Source organism: Limulus polyphemus, unplaced genomic scaffold, assembly GCF_000517525.1.
Source record: "Limulus polyphemus unplaced genomic scaffold, Limulus_polyphemus-2.1.2 Scaffold978, whole genome shotgun sequence".
In the NCBI taxonomy this organism is placed as follows: domain Eukaryota; kingdom Metazoa; phylum Arthropoda; class Merostomata; order Xiphosura; family Limulidae; genus Limulus; species Limulus polyphemus.
Genome location: NW_013666588.1, coordinates 156590 through 162563, shown reverse-complemented (window position 1 = coordinate 162563; position 5974 = coordinate 156590).

Sequence of the window (5974 nt, the reverse complement as noted above, 5' to 3'; positions counted from 1 at the left end):
TAAAATGCATCAAAATGCAGGATTTTGGGTGCCGCCCCCCCCCCCTACTTGGCTTCGATTATTTTCAGGATTTTTAGGAAAGGGACACTTTCATCTCTGGATTATGACTGTTCCTGGCAACTCTAGTCTTTTCTTGGCACCCTCTATTTTAGTATATAAGCCCGGCAAATAAAGTGGAGATATAATTGCAAATAGACAGGTACAGAGACAGATAATTGAGCCATGCGAGCTGTGGGCACCGTAAGTAAAGTACGTGAATTATTGTGTGTGTTTATAAAAGTAGTTAACTTTAAAGTGACTGTGGAAATTAAGTGTATTACAAAGTTTGTAATGAGAAAGAATAAACTAGTTTTAATTAAGAAAGAACTTGTATCACCGAAGTTTCTCGGAAAGAAATTTTACGGGAAATTATCAAACAAGCAGATACGTAGCAATAATGTTTAAGTGTTACACACTAATAAGATCATCATATAGGGGCAAAACGAAAATCTAAAATGGGAAATTTTGAGTGAGGTAGTGTCTTGTGATACAGAGAAGTGAAGATTGAAAGCTTATTTAAATATTTCTTTTTGATATTAAGATACTGAAACTTATATTAAAATCATAATTATAAACTATGTTTTGATGTCAAGTTCATTGACATGTTGTTAATAAAGCAGTTTACTTAAATTATGAATTGAGTCTTATAAAAAAGGTTGTGACATTCACACTTTGACTCCACTCTACACACAGGATGAATAAATTTAATCATTAAACAAAATACATAAGAAAAATCAGTACTGATAAATATAATCAAGCATGTGAAAAGGAAATACATTAAAATCAAACCATTGCTTATACAAGATGTTTCTACTAAATCATTATTAAAGAATTGTATAAATTAATAGCTTTCAATTATTTATAATACTGTTTAGTTTTTGTGCAAAATAATTTAGTATATAATTTTTAAAGTGTAACTTAAATTTATTTCCTTTTTATATCTTATAAGGTATTTTATTACATATTTTCACTCCTAAAAAACTTATTGATTATTGATCTATTCATTATTTAAATAGTGGTATATGTAAATCTTTGTTAAGCTTTGTTTTATAACTATGAATTTGTTATTTTTGAATAGGTTTAAAAACCTAGGTAATATTAATAATTTCATTTTTTATTATAAAAACACCCAAAAAGTATTTATTTATTAAATATTTAATATGTTAATTGTATGGAACAGCTGTTGAATAGTATTTTGAGAATTCTGGCCTAAAATTATTCTAACAGTTTTTTTTGTAGAAGCAACAAAGATTTTAAACTGTTTTCAGAAGAATTTCTTCAAGAAATATTACCATATATTAAATGATGGTATTTAAGATTGTAATCTAACATAATCAAACATTCCCTATTAATCAAATATTTTACTTTATTTCTTCTTCTTCCCCATAATGTCCTTAATCCCTTTATTTATTATTCCCATATATTTGACCATAGTTTTTCTAACATATATGCTTATTCCAGTTTTATTTATCATCAATAATATACTGAAATATGTTACTGTGGATATCTGAAGTTTTACTCCATGTATGTGTGGGGTTTGTGTGTGTGTATCTTAGTTCATGATTGCTTATTACTTAGTATTAGAAATAAATGACCTTCTAACACCAAATTGTTTTTTCTTTAATTGGACACTGAATGTTTTGCTTCAAATGGTTTCAGTAATATATTCTAATTGAATCTAAAGTGTCCATTAGACAGTAAGTAGTAAAGCTTATTCTTGAAAGAAAAGTATTCAAATAATTGTTACCTGTAATAAACAAACATTCTAGCAAAGTTACAGATTGAAATAACAGAGAGATGAAAAAGTAATCAACATTATAGATGCCATCCTTTGTTTGTATTCATCTTTGACCATAGTTGTTCTATGAGAAGAGCTGCTTTAAATTTTCTGTTGGTGTACTTGGTGAGGATTTGTATGGAGAATGGTGGTTTCAAGTCAGGTGTTACTTGTCCATGATTAGTTAAAAAATTATCTGCAACTAGTTCTTCTTTAGCATGCATACTTGGACGTTCATATGTAGTTCTCTTTCATTACCCCTTAATATGTACAAAGAGGAGAAAATATTTTGATATTGTTTATTCTTCCTTAACATGCAACACTTTGATGATGATGTATAGTCATTGTCCATTCACCTTAACATGTCCACTTCATGATTAATGTTTTGTTATAGTTTCTTACTGCATAATTTGCACCCATGGATGGTAGTATATAGTTCCCACCCATTATTCTTTGACAAGTCACACATAGACAATATTATTTTTTTATACTTCATTACTTCTTAACATTTACACATAGTGGTTAATGTTCTGTCCTCATACATTGCTTCTTAACATATTCCCATCTTCTTTAAAGATTAGAACTGATTAATTACTACTTCATGTACCATTAGCTGATAGGGGTTTGACATAATCATTTGATCCAAATAATGTCACCCATAGTCAATGTTTAGATGGGGCTACTTACTCCGTAATATGTACTCTTCCTAGATAATGTTTAATCTTCTTTCTTTACAAATACGTCTAGAAGATAGTGTCCAGACTTGGTTCTGAGCCTATACCTTTTATATGTGTTCATAACCTGTCATGTTCTGGGGGCATTGCACTTCGTTGTGGGCTGTCTTCTTGACAGTATTGTGTCCTACCCACAGATTGGTTCCTCACCCACTGTTTTTTCTTTGTTCTGCTTTCTCACTTATTTTTTCTCCTGTGCCTCATTTCTCAAGCCTAGCCATCTATACCTTCAGTCTGGTTTGTCCTATCTTTTTTTTTGCATCTCCTATCTATCTCCTTCCTTATGTGCTTGTTTGATTTTGGGACACCCTGTAGGGGTCCATCTGGTAACCCCTCACAGTCTTCCCAACCTTGTTTCTCTTACTCTACTTCCTCGAGTCTCAGCCCCGTCTTCTTCCCAATTTTCTATCCCTTCTGATCCACCCTCACACACTGCTCTTCCTTTAGGAAATGACGTTCCTTTATCATTGCATGTGGGATTGTCCAATCCACCTTCCTGATCATGTACCTATCCCCTTGTCCCACTCCTGTCACCCTTCTCCTTCTGTGTGCCATTGTATGGGATATACTTATCACCTTTGTCACCATTTCCTTTTGATTTCATTACATTATCACATATTCCTCCTCTTTCACAGGATGGTTCTCCCATGATCTGTAAGACCTTTCTATCTGGGGTTTTGGGGTACTATTTCCTCCACTTTATGCCTTTCCCTTCTTCTCTGCCTTTTTCTACCCTTTTTCATTCCTTCCTTATCCACGACCTCCTTCCTACTTCTTGCCTTATTGGATTATCTTTATGGTTCTCCATGCTCTTACCCAGGTCCCTATCGAACATGTCCTATTCCTTCTTGTCTTTGTACACCATTCTACACCAGTGTTTCCTCCTGCTTTCTTCTCTTTTCCTTTGTCCTAGCTGGTCTTTCCTTTCCTTGTATTCCATGGCAGGGGAATGTGGTCACTCCTTTCCTTCCATATCCCCTCCGTTTAGTTCTCTTTTTGGTTTTATTTCTATTCCAGACAGATGCTCTCATTCTGTTTGGGTCACATAGTGTTTTATCACACACTTTCTACTTGTGATTCCTCTCACTGTCCTTTCCTAATCAGGACACCTCCTATACCCTGACCCTCTCCTTACCCCATTACAAATTGGATCTGCCTGGTCATACATCTTATATATGCCTCTCTGATGATGGATGTTTTTATACTTTCACAAGTCTCCTTTCTTCAGCTTTCACCCCTTTTCTCTGGGCTGGCATGCAGACTACCCCACAGTTGTTTGTCTCACATTAAATTATCTCCACCATCTGACTGTCTTGTTTCCTGTAACATACAGACTTCCACCACCAACCATTCTTAAATTCACCATGCACTTGCAAGGGGTTGAATATATTCATTTACTTATTCCTTCCCCACTATTATTCTACATTTGGATCCCACTAGACAGTTAATGTTACCTTACAGAATATACTTACCCAAAAATCTGTGTTGGGTTAGGATAACGAAAGCTCTCAGACCATCTGCCCTGGCCCAATCAGTGCCCACTGTGAGATTGGGTGTTCCACAAGATCATAGTCCATGGCATTTTCTGCCACCATTCCTGCATATACTAGTTGGCCTTTTCCTGTGAGAAGTGAGCTGAGACAGAATGCCCAGTCACCTCCGTCTCAGTTCTGAATTAGGATGAATCTCTCATCAGGAAAGCATCCATGTCTTCTTTCTGTTCATCAAATTCGGGAAGCTTAAGTTAGATGGTCATGACTTCCATTGTCATTCTTGGGTCCTTCATCTTTCTGTTGGGTGAACTTTGCAATCTCAACTTGTGCTCTTAGTATCTATATTTCTAGTCTCTTCCCCCATTTTTCTAAATTTGTGCTCTTTTTCTTTCTCTCTCTCTATTTCCAGTCTCTCCTTTCTAGTGTCTTTCTTCTACTTTTTTTTGTCTACACTCCTCTTCGAGTTCTCTCTCATTAATTCTTGTTGTTGTTTTATAAACTCTTGTGGTTCTCCATCTTAGAGCCCAAGATGCTCACGTCTTTCTGTCCATTTATTAAAATCTGTTGACATGGTTATAGAGCGTGTTTGTGATCTCTACACCACTTTCGTCACCACTACAGTTGCGTATATATATATATATATATATTGTTGCGTCAGCGAGGTCACGTGACTAGTGTCATGCCACGTTTCTAGAACTATCCTGTTCCTTCGTGAATGCCCTAGCATTTACTAGATATATGTTAGTCTAGTATATATATAAGACGCTCACAACGTGACGGGAAGGTGTGTAGGTAGTGAGTAATTGAACTGCAATCAGAAAGTATTGTTGAAGTTAACGTTCATTGTTAAAACGTTTGTTATAGAGCGACTGTTGAAAATAAGTGTATCAGTAAAGTTATATTCAGAAAGAATAAACCAGTTTTATTAAGTAAGGACTTGTGTCGCTAAAGTTTCGTCGGAACGAGGTTACGGAAAATCAACTAACGAACGGAGACGTAACAAATTGGTGTCAGAAGTGGGATAAATAAAAAAAAAGATGGAAACGAGAAGTGGCAAATCAAACTACAGTTTAGCAGATTTGATGGCAGCAATACAAGAATAGCAAAAGAAACAAGAAGAGAGACAACAGCAATTGCAAGAAAACCTGCAACAATGGCAGCTCGAACAACAACATAAACAAGAAGAACGAGAAAAGAAACAAGAAGAGAGACAACAGCAGTTGCAAGAAAACCTGCAACAGTGGCAGCTTAAACAGCAAAATAAACAAGAAGATAAATTACAGCAGTTGTTGGAGGAAAAAGAAAAGAAACAAGAAGAACGAGAAAATAAACAACAAGAGAGATTATAACAGTGGTTGGAGGAAAAAGAAAAGAAACAAGAAGAAAGACAACAGCAATTGCAAGAAAACCTGCAACAGTGGCAGCTTGAACAGCAAAATAAACAAGAGAGATTACAGCAGTTGTTGGAGGAAAAAGAAAACAAACAAGAAGAACGAGAAAAGAAACAAGAAGAGAGATTACAGCAGTGGCAACTGGAACAAGAAAGGAAACAGGAAGAAAGTCAGCAGCAACTACAGGAAAATCAACAACAATGGCAAGAGGTACAAATGGAAAACATTAGTAAATTTAAAAGCGAATTAGATACATTAAAGGATGATCTATTGTCTTTTACACAAGGAGGATACATTGACTATCGAGCCCACCAGTGGCACAGTGGTATGTCTGCGGACTTACAACGCTAGAATCCGGGTTTCGATACCCGTGGTGGGCAGAGCACGGATAGCCCATTGTGTAGCTTTGTGCTTAATTACAAACAAACTTGACAATCGACTTAACCAGCCCCAGACAATGGCAAGCCCCTTACAGAGCCCGCAGCTAAACCTTAATGCAGACATATTCAGTCCCGTTAGTAGTCACTTCCCAGATATGAA